Below are 19865 nucleotides of genomic sequence, written 5' to 3' on the forward strand. Positions count from 1 at the left end.
ATGTGTTCAAATCACTGATGGCATTTAGGTTGTGCTGTGGGGCAGGGCGGGGCGGGGCAGGGCAGGGCAGGGCAGGGGGGTATAAAAACACCGCCGGTGCACTTTAACTAGGTGTTAAGTTTAGCGGTATCAGCAGTCATTTTGTCCTTTTATTGATCCTTTGATCACCGTTCTCGATAATTGTTAGTGATCGACACCTAAGCGAGACTTGTTAAGCCTTTGTTTTATGGCATTAACACATATTGTTAACTCGACTGACGACTTGATTACGTATGAGCTCATCCGGCTGACAGGTGATGAGTTTCTGCCATCATGTGTTGTCTGTCATCCACATTTCATGAAAATCATTTCTTCTCTCTCAATTCTTCACCGATTTTTATTCTTTTTGACAGAAAGGTGGGTCTGCCTGGGATGCATAGAGTTTCTATCCAAATTTGCATAATTACAATTATTAATGAAGTTATGGACTAATTAAGCCTTAATGAACAGTTCAACAAAAATCGCTTCTTCTCTGTCAATTCCTCGCCATTTTGGATTCTTTCTGGTAAATAGGTCGGTATTCCTAGGGTGGATATTGCTTCTATATATAGCTTGTATATAGTGTATATAGCTCGCAACATTTATTGCGCAAGGTGGCCCATTTTAGAGCGTTCCTTCTGGACTAGACGGGGCTGGAGTGAAATACACCGCCATTGATGGTCTTATTTGTCTCGGGGGGAAGAGGAGCACATGGTTCAGTGATATGTTGTTATGACTCTGACTCATCTCATCTCATCTCTTTATCTGTAGCCGCTTTACCCTGTTCTACAGGGTCGCAGGCAAGCTGGAGCCTATTCCAGCTGACTACGGGCGAAAGGCGGGGTTCACCCTGGACAAGTCGCCAGGTCATCACAGGGCTGACACATAGACACAGACAACCATTCACACTCACATTCACACCTACGCTCAATTTAGAGTCACCAGTTAACCTAACCTGCATGTCTTTGGACTATGGGGGAAACCGGAGCACCCGGAGGAAACCCACGCGGACACGGGGAGAACATGCAAACTCCACACAGAAAGGCCCTCGCCGGCCCCGGGGCTCGAACCCGGACCTTCTTGCTGTGAGGCGACAGTGCTAACCACTACACCACCGTGCCACCCTAGACTCTGACTCATTGTTGTTAAAGGCGGTGACACAAGCTTAGTTCGTTATATGTGAGAGTTCGTAGTAAAAGAGTTCATTATAATGGAGTCATGGTGTAGGTCTGAAATTACATTTTACAAATTTCAAGCTTTAATACGTCTTCAATCATCTTCCATGTGAAATTGTGTGATATATTTTATGCTTCAGACAGGTGTATTTTAATGAACTTTCTTTTGTGTTGTTTGTGTAAAAATTAAAATTAAAATCTGACATCACGTCACAAACGTAACGTTAGTGAACATGGGGAAAATGTAAACCCAACCCAAAGAAGCTGAAGAACTCGTACAAACACTGGTGCTGGGTGAGATCAGCGTCCCTGAGCGAATCAGATGCACTTGAATATTCACAGCCTTCAGCAGCAGCATCGTTAGCATCATCTGAGTTTCACTCCTTTGGGCTTTGATCATGTGTAAAGCGCTGTTCTGGATTCAGAGGGACTGCAGACGTGCCCGTGTGGAAGGGATGGTGAATATGGTGAGGTTTGATTTGCTCCAGACATTAAAATCAAGTTACTGCCATCATCAATGATTTGTAGTGATGTTTTTAATGAGACCCAAAACCAAAACAGCTGGATGTTCAGGCATGGTACTGGACTGAAGACGGTATTACGGGTTCATGGGTCATTCTACTGCTCAGGACTTTCTTTATTACGTTCATCAAAATGAGCTTCATTATATTCCTCCTGTTTCAGTACAAAATTTTACTTTAGCATAATTTTCGGGGGGGTTTTCTCCTGATTGTGTTGGAACAGCCCAGTGAAAGCCCATCCAGATCAGAATCTGTAGCAAGACTTCGTGAAAATGTTCCGCAGTGGACATAAACATCAGTATCTGTTCCTGTGAAGCTGAGAGACACATCACTGAAGACTTACAGCTGTAAATTACAGAACATCATCCTTTGGAATGTTTGGGATTGAATAAATCCCAATGAAGTCCATTTCGATTGTGAGTTATAGCACGACAGAATGTAGAGAACTTCAAGGGGGGTGAATAGTTATGCAGACTATGAAGGCGGTGGTATTACTGATGCTACAATTCTGAGTCATTTTCCCTCCAAAGGAGCATAAAAAAAATTCCACTTGGCTGCTTGTATCATCCTGAACTTCAGACATCTGCTGATTTCCACATCAACATAATTTCCTTCCTCTGCAAATTTCATCGTTCAAAACAGCCTTCATTATCAAAGCAAAAAAAAAGAGCTGTAATCTGCCTCGGGCTGCGTTAAAATATCAGATAAAGGGACCAGTAATGAGATGCAGAACACCTCGCAGCTCACAGAGCATTTTAAACTCTTTCTGGATGGTTTTATAATGTAAAATCTAAAACGGAGGCAGTGGATCATCCGGAAGGGCAGAGTTCAACCGTTTATCAGCTGTTCAACTAATATTCATCTCCAGAACATTCACTCCTTACATTTAAATTCCTCAAAACGACTCATTTTGGTTCTGGAGTTTTGATATGTTTTGTTGATTTGCCCCTCCATCAGTCGGCTCGCTCCTTTCACACCAGGGGGGTGGAGCCTATCATAAAACCAGCCGGATGCATCTTTACACACTGCTGCTTACGTTTGTCAGAAAGCACTATCTGCCCTCTTCTGCATACCTGAGCTGAGCTCACAGACTCCTCTGATTGGCTAGTGTGGGTTTGAGTGACAGTGGGGAGAGACAGTGAGTGACTGAGTAAGTATACCCCTCCCTCCCTGAGAACACGCCCAATTTTGATCTCTTGGGCATCATTGGGATTTGAACTCCTGATCTCCAGGTGATACAGCGAATGCTTTTCTGAGCCTCACAGTCTGAGTTCTCACTTCGCACTTAAACATGGGATGGACTACAATCACCAAGAGACACCCACTGGGGCAAGAATCACACTGCCCCATGCTCGGGGACGGAGCAACGAACAGGACCGTTAGTGACCAGGATTCCAGAGTCTCATTTTTACACCAAATTGGGTGAGTTTTAAAGTGTTCCACATCTGCCAAGTTTTTGTTTTATAGCAAATAATCGGAATTAGAGAGTGAAGATTGGGAATCCTGTGGGATTGGGATGGGGCAGGAAAAACAGTCAGCAGGAGTGGGCGGGGCTGGAATAATAATAATAGGTGAGGTTTTATATATACTGTAAATATGCAGTTCTAATGGGAGTAAATGCTATTTTCTTTCTTTTTTCATTTTTAGCACAATGCTCATGGTTCTGTTGGGAACAGGACAGCTCAGGAATCACTGTTCCATGATCGGGAATCACTGTTCCAGGATCAGGAATCACTGTTCCAGGATCGGGATAGGACAGGAGTGAAAATCCAATCATGCCATGCTCCAATTGGACTGAATACATTTTACACAAACACAGAGCGGGATGATGGAGTGGATCGGGTCAGTCCATCAGAAACACACGTGCACCTTGGCGACCTTCTTTAACCACATGAAGGAACACGAACATGTCTCTCTAAGTTCTAATCCCAGGATTGGTTTGGTCTGGTTTGGTTTCAAGTCTTTCGCGATGCAGTCCAGGTGGAGTTTTGACTTTTGAAATCTGATCCAACCCTAAAACCACTCAAAGTGAGCTGTGAGACTGGACCCTGACTATTACAGGGTCATTCTGAATATTTTGCACCCCTGAGACTGAGTTAATCCAGTGTGAAAGTCTCAGCACTTTATCGGGTTTGCGGTTATGCCGTTATTAACGTCATCCTGCCAGAACAGGACACTGAACACACATCACGCTGAAACACTGCTGCAGTGTGTACTGTAGTGAGCAGGGTTATATCTGATCGGACACGTGTGTGAGCTGGAGCTGGGTGTGTGTGTGTGTGTGTGTGTGTGTGTGTGTGTGTGTGTGTGTGTGTGCGTGTGTGTGTTTGCTGATAAACAGTTACTGCAGAAACTGGATTATAGCTACACTGGGTGCATTTAATTTGTAAATCTCACTGTTCTGAGAGAGAGAGAGAGAGAGAGAGAGATGGGCGAGTGAGGCAGCATAGATACGGAATATTCTGGAGCATATGGACTCTAGCCCAGCTGATTTTAAAGGTGCAGTTTAATGAATAATAAAATGTGCACAAGCTCTGCGTACCACAGACATAATCACTGAGTGAATACAGGACGAGGGTCATGGAGCTCACAGGCGTCTGTCTCAAACATTTAACTTTTCTGCCTCACAAGACATCTCACTTTTTCTTTACCAAAGTGACCTTTATTTATTTATTTGTTTATGTTATGTTATATTACGGCCGGGTTCCTTCCCGAACTGATAATCTCATCATCAGTTTTTCTTTGGCTAATCAGACACAAGGTACGCCACCACTCTTGCCGGAGCAGTTGGGGGTTGGATGCCTTGCTCAAGGGCACTTGAGCCAGTCCTGCTGGTTCAGGGAATCAAACCAGCGACCTTTTGGTCCTAAAGCTGTCTCTCTATCCATTTGGCCATGGCTTCCCCAATTATTTCTGTATAATGAGTCTTTGAAACGGGGCGGCACAGTGGTGTAGTGGTTAGCACTGTTGCCTCACAGCAAGAAGGTCCGGGTTCGAGCCCCGTGGCCGGCGAGGGCCTTTCTGTGCGGAGTTTGCATGTTCTCCCCGTGTCCGCGTGGGTTTCCTCCGGGTGCTCCGGTTTCCCCCACAGTCCAAAGACATGCAGGTTAGGTTAACTGGTGACTCTAAATTGAGCGTAGGTGTGAATGGTTGTCTGTGTCTATGTGTCAGCCCTGTGATGACCTGGCGACTTGTCCAGGGTGTACCCCGCCTTTCGCCTGTAGTCAGCTGGGATAGGATCCAGCTCGCCTGCGACCCTGTAGAACAGGATAAAGCGGCTACAGATAATGAGATGAGATGAGTAGCACATTATTCCGGGTCACACTGTACAGCTTGGGCTCCAAAACAACCCATGCACACACTCCGGTGGCTGATAAAATACGGATAGGTCACAGATTAGGGAAATATAATAAAAACGGATACAAAATACAGAGCGGTTATGGATTTTAATACGGACGCTAATAATTTACGGATTGATCACAGACGTTTCGGTATATTATAGATTGGTTACCAATTTCATACGGATGATTCATCACAGATAAAAAATTAAGAAGTCTAAAACAATTAAATGTTTGGACTGCCGAAGTTCATAATTAAAATATCTTACCTGCATTTATATGTTTACTTTATTAATGTACTATTGATATTTCACAGAAAAATAATCACATATCCGTGAATAAAAGATAGAAGATCCATGCTTTGCATTATATTTTTTCTTTTCTGTGAGTCCGTATTCCGTGACTTCATGATGCAACAAGGATGTATAAAGATGTTGAGGAAAAATATCATGTGCTCAGACAACGTCACATGGAAACAATGACCTGATTGGTCAGATGTTTATCGGATCAGGTCCAGGTCTGGAAAAATCGCTCCAGAATCAATCTCACTGATATGGATAAACCCAGGCCTGGGCTATAGGGATCGCTATCGCTCTGGTGTGAGCACCGACCACATACACTGAAGGGGACTGAGTTATTTATAGTTATCGTTATAGTTCTGGGTATTGTGGGACTGGGCCTTTATTCCTCTTACACCACAGCAACTCACCAGCGATTACCATTTGTAATTTATTAAAGAATGTCAGACTATAATGATAAACAGTTGTTCCATCATCAATCTCTTTATTCTTTCTTTTCATTTTAATAAGATTAGAAAAAACACAGCTTGATGCTGTTGTTGTTGATCCTGAAGAATCAGAAAACTTACAGCTTCACCTCTGACTGTTACACAGCGCTGACACTGGAGACTCCTTCCAGAAACCATACGCCTTCTAAACATCTTCTTACTCTCAGAAACCTTCAGCATGTTTCTGATTACACGCCTTTTACACCCTGTCAATGGGTCGTTGCTATAGAAACAATAACGAGTGCATTAATATAAACCTGCACTACCATCAGAGCTGCTGTTCTAGGAAACTAATCAACACCTTCCGACCAGTCAGAGTGCAGAACCCAGCAGCGCTGTGGTACTTCCTTATCGACTCCTTCTGGAACTTTCCAGAGCTGAATGTACTAATATTCCAGTCACGCAGGAGCTCCTCCGTTTCACTGATTTTTTGCCCCATGATGTCTGCTCTTGGTCCCCTCCAGGTTTAAACACTCACCGAACACACACACACACACACACACACACACACTCCTGTCAGAGTCCATAAAAAAACGCCACTCTGGAGAGATCCATCTCTTTTAGCACGGCCCTTTAGGCAGAAAAATTGATTCTGCTTATTAGTTATGATCTTATTTGTCATGGTGAGACGTGAAGAAGACTGATCTGTCGCTCTGTTCTTCCTGTTTGCAGGTTTATGACTCGCTCTGTTCGATTCTTTCGCGCCCAGTGTGCATAATAAGGGTGCTCCTGCAGGAGCAAGGTCACTGCGAGTTCAGTGCTAACGAATTAAACGATTTCAGTGTTTTCGCCCATGAGGTGGCTGTTTATCATGAAAAATGGATTTCTGCAGATTTTCCCGCCTTTATTATTCATACACAGGCCACGAGGGACACAGTGTACAAAGACCCAGTGCAGGATATTCAGCCCTGAGGAGGATCGATGTGCAGATACTTTTATAATCACACACACCGAACTGCATCTCATCACGTCTCCCGAACACACGGGTCACGCCGTGCGCATGCAATTACTGCCTGAGTCCAACTGTTCCTGTACATAGAGTAATGGCACACACAAACCCCCCACCACCACTCCACCCCCCACCACATACATCACCACCAGCACACAGCTGGGTCAGGACCACCACAGGAGTGGATCGGACTTGGGTGGTGGATTATCCTCAGTACAGGAACAACTCTGATGTGTGTGTGTGTGTGTGTGTGTGTGTGTGTAGATACTCATGTGGGGAAAGTTTTTGGTGTTGAGAGTCGAGTTGTGCTGCTGCTTTAGTGGATTTTCTGAGCTCCTCATTCATATTATTAAAGTCACCGGTGTTTAGTTTTGATATTATATTATATTATATTATATTATATTATATTATATTATATTATATTATATTATATTATATTATATTATATTATATTTACCTCTGACTCATTTTACTTGCTTGCACAACCTACTGAAGATATGAGACACTAAATGGTGATGAAATTGTAGCTGGTGCAGGATGGAGGGAGTTTATCATCCACCATTTTGTCTATAAAAAAGTCCCTCCTCCAGATAATCAGTGTCTCTGATTAAGACAAGTCTCCGCCCATGTGTGTGTGTGTGGGGGGGGGGGGGGGGGGGACTTTTCTTGGGCTTTAAAGTGATGAGATTATTAATTAATTAATAAATAATGTTCTATTTTTCTATTTCATTTTGACCTCAAATAGTGTGTTTACATCAGACTGTCAGATGGTGGCGCTGGACTTAATGCTGCTCCTCACTCGAACTGAGATCACGCAGAGAAACATGCGATTAAAGTGAAACTTCACCTCCAGCTCTGTGTCTAACTCCACCCACTGTATAGTTTTGAAAAATGTTAGAAGAGGGCAAGAGACAGAGAGAGGAGTGGGGCTGAGAGGTGCAGGGAGAGATGGGGAGGGGGTCTGAGAGAGGGTGAGGAGGGGTTGAGAAAGAGGGGCAGGACTGAGAGGGTTGGGGCTGAGATAAAGGGGTGGGGCTGAGAGAGGGGGGCAGGGCTGAGAGAGAGAGAGGGGCGGGGCAGGGCTGAGAGAGAGAGGGGCAGGGCAGGGCTGAGAGAGAGAAAGAGAGGGGCAGGGCTGAGAGAGAGAAAGAGAGGGGCAGGGCTGAGAGAGAGAGAGAGAGAGAGAGAGAGAGAGGGGCAGGGCAGGGCATGGCTGAGAGAGAGAGAGAGAGAGAGAGAGAGAGAGAGAGAGAGAGAGGCGGGGCAGGGCTGAGAGAGAGAAAGAGAGGGCAGGGCTGAGAGAGGGGGCAGGGCAGGGCTGAGAGAGAGAGGGCGGGGCAGGGCTGAGAGAGGGAGAGAGAGAGAGGGGGGGCAGGGCAGGGCTGAGAGAGAGAAAGAGAGGGCAGGGCTGAGAGAGAGGGGGTGGGGCAGGGCTGAGAGAGAGAGGGGTGGGTCAGGGCTGAGAGAGAGAGAGAGAGAGAGAGAGAGAGGGGCAGGGCAGGGCTGAGAGAGAAAGAGGGCAGGGCTGAGAGAGAGAGAGAGAGAGAGGGGCAGGGCTGAGAAAGAGGGGGCAGGGCTGAGAAAGAGGGGGCAGGGCTGAGAGAGAGAAAGAGAGGGCAGGGCTGAGAGAGAGAGAGAGGGGCAGGGCAGGGCTGAGAGAGAAAGAGGGCAGGGCTGAGAGAGAGAGAGAGAGAGAGAGAGAGAGGCAGGGCTGAGAGAGAGGGGGCAGGGCTGAGAGAGAGAAAGAGAGGGCAGGGCTGAGAGAGAGAGAGAGAGAGAGAGAGAGAGAGAGAGAGAGAGGGGCAGGGCAGGGCTGAGAGAGAGAGAGAGGGCAGGGCTGAGAGAGAGAGAGAGAGGACAGGGCTGAGAGAGAGAGAGAGAGAGAGAGAGAGAGAGAGAGAGGACAGGGCTGAGAGAGAGAGAGAGAGAGGGCAGGGCTGAGAGAAAGAGAGGGGCAGGGCAGAGCTGAGACAGAGAGAGAGAGGGGCAGGGCAGGGCTGAGAGAGAGAGAGGGGGGCAGGGCTGAGAGAGGGGGGCAAGGCTGAGAGAGAGAGGGGGGGCAGGGCTGAGAGAAAGACAGGGGCAGGGCCGAGAGAGAGACAGGGGCAGGGCTGAGAGAGGGACAGAGAGAGAGAGAGAGAGAGAGAGAGCAGGGCTGAGAGATGGACAGAGAGAGAGAGAGCAGGGGTGAGAGAGAGGGGTCACGGCTGAGAGAAAGAGAGGGGGTAGAGCTGAGAGAGAGAGAGAGGGTAGAGGTGAAAGAGAGGGAGCAGGGCTGAGAGAAAGAGAGGGGGCAGGGCTGAGAGAGGGGGCAAGGCTGAGGGGGGGCAGGGCTGAGAGAGAGAGAGAGAGGGCAGAGGTGAAAGAGAGGGGGCACGGCTGAGAGAGGGAGGGCAGGGTTGAGAAAGAGAGAGAGAAAGAGGGAGAGAGGGGGCAGGGCTGAGAGAGGGAGGGCAGGGTTGAGAAAGAGAGAGAGAAAGAGGGAGAGAGGGGGCAGGGCTGAGAAAGAGAGAGGAGTCAGGGCTGGGGGGCAAGGCTGAGAGGGGGGCAGGGCTGAGAGAGAGGGCAGGGCTGAAAGAGAGGGGGGGCAGGGCTAAGAGAGGGCAGGGGTGAGAGAGAGGGGGCAGGGCTGAGAGAAAGAGAGGGGGCAGGGCTGAGAGAGGGCAGAGGTGAAAGAGAGGGGGCAGAGCTGAGAGAGAGAGGGGGGTCAGGGCTGGGGGGGCAAGGCTGGGGGGGCAGGGCTGAGAAAGGCGGAGCTGAGAGGGAGAGGAGGGGCGGATCTGAGAGGGGTGGGGCTGAGAGAGAGGAGGGGCAGGGCTGAGAGGGGTGGAGCTGAGAGGGGATAGGGAGGTGAAATCGTGTAAACTCCTGTGAATGGTGAGTCTCAATCAGCATGTATTTGAAAATGAGTTCAGTTTCACAGACTTCCACTCAAGAGCGGGGCTGGGTGAGGTGAGCCGCCCACCTCCGATTAGAGGGTGTTAACATTCTATTTTTTACATAAACATCATGATGTAGAGAAGTACCACGTGGCCCACTCTCTGTCGGCATCGGCCTGGCAGGTTTCTGGATGATTTTCACCAGTAGGTGGAGCTTTGATCCATTTTCAACCAATAAAATGCTGATTTTTATAAAAACGCCCATTTTGTTGATATTAACACCAGCTGTGATGTGTTAGATCTCAATACAGTCGCATCGTTTAGTTTAAAGCCCATTTAAGTGTGCAGGATCTCTTTAAGTTCAAGATCAGACTTGAGTGTAACCAAGACACGCCCTGTTTTTAATAAACTCCGCCCCTGTGTGTGTAACTTCTGCCTTACATCAGCCTTCTGAACAGTGATCTGTAATTCTGTCTGAACACTGTGTGTGATTTCAGGATAAAAGCCTCACTGTGTACACTCTCAACTCCACACACAGTATCAGCAGACAGACAGGCGTATCAGCAGACAGACAGACGGGTGTACAGTGCCTTGCAAAAGTATTCATACCCCTTGAACTTTTTCACATTTTTCCACCTTACAACCACGAACTTAAAAGTTTTTTATTGAGATTTTATGTGATAGACCAACACAGAGTAGCACAGAATTGTGAAGTGAAATGAAAATGATAAATGGTCTTCAAAATTTTACACAAATAAAAATCTGAAAAATGTGATCTGCATTAGTATTCAGCCCCCCTGCGTCAATACTTTGTAGAGCCACCTTGTGCTGCAATTACAGCTGCAAGTCTTTTGTGGTATGTCTCTACCAGCTTTGCACATCTAGACACTGAAATTTTTGCCCATTCTTCTTTGCAAAATAGCTCAAGCTCAGCCAGATCGGATGGAGAGCGTCTGTGAACAGCAGTTTTCAAGTCTTGCCACAGATGCTCAATGGGATTTAGGTCTGGACTTTGACTGGGCCATTCTAACACATGAATATTCTTTGATCTAAACCATTCCATTGTCGCTCTGGCTGTATGTTTAGGGTCATTGTCTTGCTGGAAGGTGAATCTCCTTCCCAGTCTCAAGTCTTTTGCAGCCTCCAACAGGTTTTCTTCCAGGATTGCCCTGTATTTAGCTCCATCCATCTTCCCATCAACTCTGACCAGCTTCCCTGTCCCTGCTGAAGAAAAGCATCCCCATAGCATGATGCTGCCACCACCATGTTTCACAGTGGGGATGGTGTGTGCAGGGTGATGAGCAGTGTTAGTTTTCGACCACACATAGCGCTTTGCATCTAGGACAAAAAGTTCAACTTTGGTCTCATCTGACCAAAGCACCTTCTTCCACATGTTTGCTGTGTCCCCTACATGGCTTCTTATGCCTGTCTTTCAACAACGGTTTTCTTCTTGCCACTCTTCCAAGAAGGCCAGATTTGTGGAGTGTACGACTTATAGTTGTCCTGTGCACAGATTCTCCCACCTGAGCTGTGGATTTCTGCAGCTCCTCCAGAGTGATCATGGGCCTCTTGGCTGCTTCTCTGACCAGTGCTCTCCTTGCTCGCTCTGTCAGTTTAGGTGGACGGCCATGTCTTGGTAGGTTTGCAGTTGTGCCATACTTTTTCCATTTTTGAATGATGGATTGAACAGTGCTTCTTGAGATGTTCAGAGCTTGGGATATTTTTTATAACCTAACCCTGCTTTAAACTTCTCCAGAACTTTATCCCTGACCTGTCTGGTGAGTTCTTTGGTCTTCATGATGCTGTTTGTTCTTCAGTGTTCTCTAACAAACCACTGAGGCCTTCACAGAACAAGTGTATTTATGCTGAGAGTAAATTACACACAGTAGGACTCTATTAACTAATTAGACGACTTCTGAAGGCAATTGATTGCACTGGATTGTATTTAGAGGTATCAGAGTACAGGGGGTGAATACTAATGCACACCACATTTTTCAGATTTTTATTTGTTTAAAATTTGAAGACCATTTATCATTTTCATTTCACTTCACAATTCTGTGCTACTCTGTGTTGGTCTATCACATAAAATCTCAATAAAAAACTTTTAAGTTCGTGGTTGTAAGGTTTAAAAATGTGAAAAAGTTCAAGGGGTATGAATACTTTTGCAAGGCACTGTATCAGCAGACAGACAGGTGTATCAGCAGACAGACAGCCTTATCAACAGACAGACAGACAGACAGACAGACAGGTGCCTATCAGCAGACAGACAGGTGTGTCAGCAGACAGACAGACAGGTGTGTATCAGCAGACAGACAGGTGTATCAGCAGACAGACAGACAGGTGCCTATCAGCAGACAGATAGGTGCTGTGTTGATGCTCTAAGGCATGGGTTCTCAACCTTTTTCAAGCTGCCCCCCCCCAAATCTGGTTCATTGCAGTTGGGCCCCCCCCCTCCCGGCGCCACCCCCCCCCTTACCAGCCCCCCCCCCCCCTTACCAGCCCCACCCCCACTACACCACCTTGCATAGATAGATAGATAGATAGATAGATAGATTATTATTTTAGGCCCACACATTATTATTATTATTATTATTATTATTATTATTATTATCAGTAGTGGTAGGTAGGCCTATCATCATTACTAAGCTATTGTTATAACTGGAAGTAGCATCAGACTTCTAATGTGAGCTTGCAGGCATTATTATTATTATTATTATTATTATTATGAGTAGTGGTAGGCCTATTATCATTACTAGGCTATAGCTATATAATTATGAGGTTACATGTTTTGCTGTAGCCTAGTAATGATAATTCATCTCATCTCATCTCATTATCTGTAGCCGCTTTATCCTGTTCTACAGGGTCGCAGGCGAGCTGGATCCTATCCCAGCTGACTACGGGTGAAAGGCGGGGTTCACCCTGGACAAGTCGCCAGGTCATCACAGGGCTGACACATAGACACAGACAACCATTCACACTCACATTCACACCTACGCTCAATTTAGAGTCACCAGTTAACCTAACCTGCATGTCTTTGGACTGTGGGGGAAACCGGAGCACCCGGAGGAAACCCACGCGGACACGGGGAGAACATGCAAACTCCACACAGAAAGGCCCTCGCCGGCCACGGGGCTCGAACCCGGACCTTCTTGCTGTGAGGCAACAGCGCTAACCACTACACCACTGTGCTGCCCGTAATGATAATTATTAATGATAATTAGTAATGATTATTATTACTAGGCCTAATAATAGGCATATCATCTGCATGTTTTACAGAAGCTTGCAGGTAGGCGATGTTAATGTGAGACCTGAGCCTGCTTTGTCTTGCAAAGATACTCAATTCTTGGTGCAATGTCTGATAAACATAGCCTCAAATCATCCTCGATTTGTGCACGATTGCAGTATTTCGTTTTGAGTGCAGTCATTTTTGAGAATCCTGCCTCACACAAATATGTGGACGCGAAAGGGAGGAGAATCTTCAAGGTGGCGTCACAGAGTTGAGGGTATTCCTGCATCAATGCTGCCCAGAATGACGAAAGAGGGCAGGAGGTAAAAAGTTCCTTCAGCTTACTGTCACTCTTCAGCTCAATAAGCTGTTCCTGCATATCAATTGACAGCTCGTTTGCTGTGCACACAAATGGATCTCGAACCCACGCAAAAGAGCGATAATCCTCTTTAAAGTACGTCGCAAATTCTTTTCTCATTGCAGACAGGTGCTCAGACGCTGATTGAAATAGAGAGGAGAAATCGTGTGATGTGCCTGCATCAGTGATAAAGTCTGCAAGGCTGGGGAACATGTCGCAGTTCCCTCGACTGATGCGGCCATGCCAGAGGTCAATTTTGTGTGTGAAGGCGTCCACTCTGTCTGTGAGGAGCAAAATATGAGTTTCGCGGCCTTGCAGAGACAGGCTGAGGCCATTCAAACGGTCAAATATATCGACCAAATAGGACAGAGATGCAAGCCACATAGTGTCATCCAGATGCTTTGCCAGATCTGATTTGATTTCTGTCAAAAAACACTTCACTTCCTCTCGCAGCTCATACAACTGCTGCAACACCCGCCCCCTGGAGAGCCAGCGAACTTCAGTGTGCAGAAGCAGCTGTTCGTGCCCTGACCCCATCTCCTGGCAGAGGACCCCAAACAAGCGAGAGTTTAGCAGTTTTTGTGATTTGATTAGATTTGTCATTTTCACGGATTGGTTCAGCACGGAGTCAAAGAGAACCGGCGTTTTTTAGCAGCTAATGCTTCGCGATGGACCATACAATGTGTCCATTTCACAAGTGGAGCTACTTGCTGAACACGAGCAACTAGGCCACGCTCGCGGCCCGTCATTGCCCGTGCACCATCCGTGCATAGGCCAACGCATCGGTCCCAAGCCAAACCATTTTCACGGATAAAAATATCAAGGACATTGAAGATGGCTTCTCCTGTAGTGTGCGACTGAAGAGGCCGGCAAAACAGGACATCCTCCTCAATCGCCTTGTCACGCAGATACCTGACATAGGCGAGGAGCTGTGCCTGCCCAGCAATATCAGCGGATTTGCCCAGCTGCAGCGCGTAGTAAGGACTCTGTTTTATGAACTCTATGAGTTGCTCTCTGATGTCATTAGACATGTCTGAAATCCTCCTAGCGACTGTGCCATTGGACAGTGGTACTGCACCGAGTTTGGCTGCTGCACTATCTCCTATCATTATTCTGCTCATGTCTTGTGCGGCTGGCAAAATGAGAGTCTCGGCAATTGTATGCGGTTTACCCAGTTTAGCTATTCTTTTGGCCGCTACATATGATGCCTCCAAACACTGTTTAGACGCAGCGCTGTGCACTGAAATGGCTGCCTGTTGCTGATGGAGGCCATCAAGCTTTCTTTTAAAATATTCTGCCGGTTTATCTTTAATAGCAGCATGTTTTGTTTCGAGGTGCCTTTTAAGTTTGCAGGGCTTCATGCTGTTGTTTGCTAGCAGCTCGGCACACACGACACACTGAGGTCTCAGATCAGCCGTGACTGTAAATCCAAACTGCAGCTATGCTTCATCGTACCTTCGAAGCTTTTTTGCAGCTGGTGGTGCGTCGGTTGCCTTGTTGGTCCTCACTAGAAATCTCTCCATTTTTGTTAATTATAATTTGGATGTGTGGCTATGTTAAGAGACGAGTATCGGGGACTAATCAGACGGGACTTATGCACGTTCTTTAATGCAAGTGTTTAACAATTTTGCAGGCAATACCAATTTTATTTGAAGACTTAAGATTGTAGTCCTGAGTGAGTCAGTGAGTGAGTGAGTCAGTGAGTGAGTGAGTGAGGGAGTGAGGGAGCGAGTGAGTGAGTGAGTGAGTGAGTGAGTGAGTGAGTGAGTGAGCGAGCGAGCGAGTGAGTGAGCGAGTGAGTGAGTGAGCGAGTGAGTCAGTGAGTGAGTGAGTCAGTGAGTGAGTGAGTGAGTGAGTCAGTGAGTGAGCGAGCGAGTGAGCGAGCGAGCGAGTGAGCGAGTGAGTGAGTGAGCGAGCAAGTGAGCGAGCGAGTGAGCGAGCGAGTGAGTGAGTGAGCGAGTGAGTGAGTGAGTGAGTGAGTGAGTGAGTGAGTGAGTGAGTGAGCGAGTGTGTGATTGTCTTAGTCGCGTGTGTTGTATGTGTTGCAACACGGTGAAAAAGGCAGAGGCTTACCCTATTAGCTAAGTGCACGCTTAGCAGTTAAAAAATAGCGAGGGCTGAGATTGGGATAGTCTTTAAAAAGACGGTTTGTTTGGGTTTGAAGTAAAGGCCTAAAGTAGATCGATATCAACACTGATAACATATAGACTAGCGAGAGCTGGCACAAGCGAACTTGGCAAGAGACTAGACGAGAGTGAATGAAGCTCAACGTGTGTGCAGACGCTTATATAGTAGGCTAGCCTAGCAGTTACGTGACATCGCGTCACAGGCTCAAAATACAGTACTACCCCCTGTATTGGTAAATTTGAAATGAAACTGTGTGGTTGATTTGTTTCTGTGTTATAGTAGTCCAACCACTTGCATTTTCGACATGGGAATTTTCGTGATTTTTTTTCCTCATTTTTTTTCCTCATTTTTTCCCTTCATCCTAGCCTACTCGCGCCGCCCCCGCCCCCCCAGGAGAGTGTCCGCGCCCCCCCAGGGGGGCGGGCCCAACCGGTTGAGAACCACCGCTCTAAGGGAGTTCAGAGGAGGAAACTAATAAACCCCTGAGCCTGTGACAGTGTGAACAGGAGATTTATGAGCCGCCCTGCAGCGTGATCTACATCGAGTCTTCATCGTTTGCTTATAGTTATATTTATATTTGAATTAATCAGTGTTGGATGATGCAGGCACAACACACACCACAAAAAAGCACTGTGTTGCACAGGGAAGGATTACAGATCCAAACATTATTGGAAATATTCTGCAGATTGGCAAGTGTGATCATATAAAAATAATAAGTCCAGTAGTCTCTATAGATAAATATGACATCTCCGTCTCCAAATGGACAAGCTTCCTATTATGGCAGAAATTGAACAGTATCTGGCCAGTCTCTTCGCGCTTGTTTTGCATAATCCACACAGTTGCAAGCCTCGCATGACCAGTTTATGTACATGTCCAAGACTCCCAAATACAAGAACAATTAATTTGCAGTTATACCCAAGACCCATCATTGATTCAAGAAGTGGCTGGTACTTCAACATTTTGGCATTAAAACAAGTGTCCATATATAAATCAAAAGAGCAGCCTATTTCAACAATGGTTCCTGTTCTGTTTGTTTCATCAATGATGGTAATATCTGGAGTGTTTGGGAGATTATCCAATTGAACATTGTCATGATTTTCTGTATTAAACCAGTTGATCTGCACCGCACTGTGTTTATGCATATTTGTAGTTGCATCTAGAATGTCTTTAATGCTCTCTGAGATCAGGTCAACCAGTCGGTCGTGTCTTACAATGTAGAGTCCTTTATAAAAACTACAGCCATTAAAGATATGGGCAGTTGTTTCATTTTCCCTAGTAGAACAGTGAAGGATGCAGTGTGGGTCATGATTATGGGGATACCAGGTGGCCAAGTTATACTTCGTTGGGAGGACTTGGAGGCAGGCTTTGATGGTAAACGTTAATATGTCCTCACCAACGGAGCAGTTAGAGAGCACAGAGTGTGACAACACATGATCTGCAAAGGCTAAACCCGCCAGTTTCCCTTGCAGCTTTAGACTGGCCCAGTGCTGTGCGCTCTCTGACAGCTTCATTTGGAGGATGAAGGCCCGCGCATGTTTCGCGGGCAGCTCTTGCTCACCATCGCCTTGCGCATAAGTTGCGCATGGGTAGATGAGCGGGTCTGTGATTATATTGTCATTGGGTGTAATTTTTGTGCCGTCTAGTTTACCCCATCGCAGATGTATTCATGTGCGGATGCAGAGATCGTTTAGATCCATCCAGTCTGACCTCACACCAAATCCAGTTGCTCTAATATCCAGTTTACCGTTGCTCTTCACCTGGAATCCTAGAAATTGAGCGTCGGCATCATTGCATCACACCACAAAAAGCACTGTGTCTAACACACACACACACACACTCGTAGCGAGAGTGTTTATACACATGACTCGGCTTCGTAGTATCACATCAAAAAGATGCAAATTCTGGAGCGTTAAGCGGATTTCTGCAGAGTAAAAGGAACACACTCTCGCTACATCATCATTTATTTCAAACACTGTGAGTGTATCTCACACACACACACACACACACACACACACACACACACACACACACACTTGCTATGGGTTGTACACTGTTTGAATGGTGAGTGTGATTATAGCAGTCTGTCAGAATGTCACGAAAAATAAACCAAAATTCAAAATTAGGAAAATTTACAACATACAACTTCACAACAGAAGGAGTAGTGTGTGTGTGTGTGTGTGTGTGTGTGTGTGTGTGAGAGAGAGAGAGGGAGAGAGTTACTGTAATCTTCAGTCCGAGAACGTCCCTAAGAATTTTATTCCTCGAACTGTGTCCCAGCGATTTACCAACAATCTGCAGTTTTGTACATGTTGTGCTTTTCATCCGTTTATTGTTACATTTAATCTCCTCAAGGCAGGTTAGTTCCTGTTCTCACTTACATTATAAACAAAAGAATTATACACAGATCGTCTTTTTTCTTATCAATAAATCACAAAGAGGTTTCTGGAGATGTCAGGAAAATAAAAGGTACTGAAAGTGCTGACACTGGAGACTCCTTCCATAAACAGAGCCCTGAATTCCGATTGAAGAAGAAGAAGACGAAGAAGAAGAAGAAGATGATGATGATGATGATGATGATGATGATGGGAATAAGCTGGACAGTGTGGAGGGTTTCCTCATGTCCAATCTGTTTTATAGACGAAGAGGAAAAGCACAGGGTTCAAACTGCTCCTTCTTCTTTTTTCTTCTTTATTATTAAGTCAGTAAAAATCATTGAACAAAACACCAACTATTAAACAAAACCTCCTAGATAAAACCATTAAGTAAAAACCACCATCAAATATTTTTAAAAATTACATTAAAAACAGCCCCAGAACTGCCATGTTTATTATTTGTCCACTGCTAGCGGCTGAAGGTAGCCGGAAAAGGAAAAAAAGTTTCTCGATCAGAGATCAGGAGAGTCGCTGCTCAAAAGAGGTTTTCTCTCCATGAATGTGTTGAATTCAGTGCTGGAGAACCTCAGTGATGAGCTGATGAGTGAAATCAGAGTGTGAGAAATGAGGCAGCATGCTGAACTTTGAACTCCACATCTGGAAAAAAGGTGTGGAAGGTTCTGAGTGGAAATGGGTCCAAATATCTGAAACATTTCAGCCTCGTAGTTTGTAGTAAATCTGCAGTAAGGAGTCAGTCGGGAACATTCAGGCCTCGGCACCGTGAAGTTACAGCGCCATAAGGATCTCGCGCAGATGGATTGGTTTTAATATATTCGGAGGAGGAGCGCTCATTAATAGTCCGGCTGGTTAGAGCCTCGGCAGCTGCTCGGGCTCAGCCGTTACAGCAGAACTCTCGGTGCGAGCGCAGGTGAAGGCCTCGCGTTATTAAAGTAAAGAGTGTAAGGTGAGCTGAGAGTGTGGAGAACGTCAGCAGTGTTTAATATTCTCCCTGTGTCTCAGAGGGAACGTACTCTCATGTTTAATGCGTCCTGAAATGGAACAGAGAGGATTAAAGTTGACGGGGAACGCTGACCGCAGAATAGTGGGCGTAATGGCCCGAGCGGAGAACACAAGGTCCCGTGGTGTGGGCGGAGAAATGAGCGGGCCGGGTTACATCATGTCAGGCGAGTAAAGTTGGGAACTCACTGCAGAGATTCTGCTGTTTGCGTTGACCAGAGGCGTGAAATCAGAGGCTCCAAAACATTTTTTGCTGCCATGATGCGTTATTTCCCATCACCACAAGCGTATGAGGTTTGAACATATTTCCTTTCTCTTCGAAATGTTTCTTCATGGCTACACATGTACAGCGCAGGTGATGTTATATATTTATATTTCTCTATAATAAGATGAAGATGGTTTGTGCTGCGATGACGGTCAACAGTCTGTTGTTCCTGTTCCGTATTTAATCACTCAAACGCCAAACTGCTTTTGTTTGTGGAATCGCATCTCATTGGCTAGTAGCTGCTTCGATAAGAAACCAATCAGGATGAATCATGAATCTTCCTGTAGAGATATGGAGGAGGTGACCGTCGAGGAAGTACTGAGGGTTTAGTGCAGGACGAGAAAAGGCTTTTATTTTTGAAGCAGCACTATAACGAACATAACTCATGTTTTTAATTGTTTTATAGCAGTGTGAGTAAACTGGTGAATCATCTGATGATGGATTGTGCCATCGCTGCTCCAACAACTGCACCACATCCCTGAAATTAATTCCTAGCTACGCTACTGACTGTCACACTTCTGCGTCCATGCTCAATAAACACTCTCATATTTTTTCGTGTTTGTTTTCTTGCCTTTAGTTGTTCCACTGAATCAGTCAGTCAATGATGTTGAGACAAAATGTGGTTCGATTCTAATCTATGTCACACTTTTAAGTTTTTTTTTTTTGTCTCGTCCTCGCAGCAGAACACAAAATGTGTGTTTGTGGTTAGTGATATTCAGAATGTTCATTTGTAAAATAAAATAAAAGGAAAAACAGTAAGGGGGGGGGGGGGGGGGGGGGGTATGCCATGACCCTGTTTATAAATCAAGTGACTTCAAATGAGGTCAGTTTGG

The 19865-nt window shown here is 45.9% G+C and overlaps 1 protein-coding gene across 1 annotated transcript in view; it reads left to right on the plus strand.

Annotated features, from left to right (window-relative positions):
* The window catches only part of grin3ba (glutamate receptor, ionotropic, N-methyl-D-aspartate 3Ba), a 174209-nt gene that overhangs the window by 81734 nt on the left and 72610 nt on the right, over positions 1-19865 (plus strand). The window lies entirely within an intron of this gene.

The sequence above is a fragment of the Neoarius graeffei genome, chromosome 17, assembly GCF_027579695.1.
Source record: "Neoarius graeffei isolate fNeoGra1 chromosome 17, fNeoGra1.pri, whole genome shotgun sequence".
Taxonomy (NCBI): Eukaryota; Metazoa; Chordata; class Actinopteri; order Siluriformes; family Ariidae; genus Neoarius; species Neoarius graeffei.